At 60.8% G+C, this 650-nt stretch overlaps 1 protein-coding gene across 1 annotated transcript in view; it reads left to right on the top strand.

Moving 5' to 3' along the window:
• The window catches only part of BTBD19 (BTB domain containing 19), a 22,642-nt gene that overhangs the window by 14,454 nt on the left and 7,538 nt on the right, over positions 1-650 (top strand). The gene's annotated exons all lie outside the window — the stretch shown is intronic.

Here is a 650-nt window from a genome sequence, read left to right as displayed (position 1 = left end):
CGCCCAAGCGGGTCGGACGGGTGGCTCCATCAATGTGCCTTTGTCTGGCCCGGCTGCCGAGCTATTTGAGGAAAGTGGAGACGGCTTTTGTGTTTCTATCTCCCATCAGAGGTATTTATAGCCTGCCTCTGACTAGCGCTGCCAAGCTCGCTGCCAGCTGGACCCCATTCCCTTGGGAATGGGGCCTCAGCTCCGGGTCCCATTCCTGCCTCTCCCTCGCACCACCCACTGACAAGCAAGGGTGGATCCCTCCATGGGCAATCCCGTCCTTGGGCTGCTTGAGGCCAGCCAAGGGTTGGAGAACAGGGATGAGGCATCCCCTGGCACAGCACTTGGTCTGGGCTTAGGTGAGCAACCTAATCTAGTGGGTGGCATCCCTGCCCATGGCAGGGGGGTTGGAACTAGAGGGTCCCTTCCCACCCAAGCCTTTCTTTGAGCTGCAGGGCTCTGGCCTGGAGCATCGCAGGAGAGAACGCTTCCCCCATTTCAGGGGACAAATCTCCCTGCTGGGCTCCAGTCAGCTCCAGTGCTGCTGCTGGGGACCCAGCTATGCCCAGCGGCTTTCCATGGGGGCTGTGCAGGTGGAGGTGAGGGTGATCTCCACACGTGTGCTGCCGCGCGTGTGCTGCCTTTTCCAAAATCCCAGCTGC

The sequence above is a fragment of the Corvus brachyrhynchos genome, unplaced genomic scaffold (genome assembly GCF_000691975.1).
Source record: "Corvus brachyrhynchos isolate BGI_N302 unplaced genomic scaffold, ASM69197v1 scaffold48, whole genome shotgun sequence".
NCBI classification, from domain to species: Eukaryota; Metazoa; Chordata; class Aves; order Passeriformes; family Corvidae; genus Corvus; species Corvus brachyrhynchos.
This window is presented reverse-complemented; position numbering and strand designations above follow the sequence as displayed.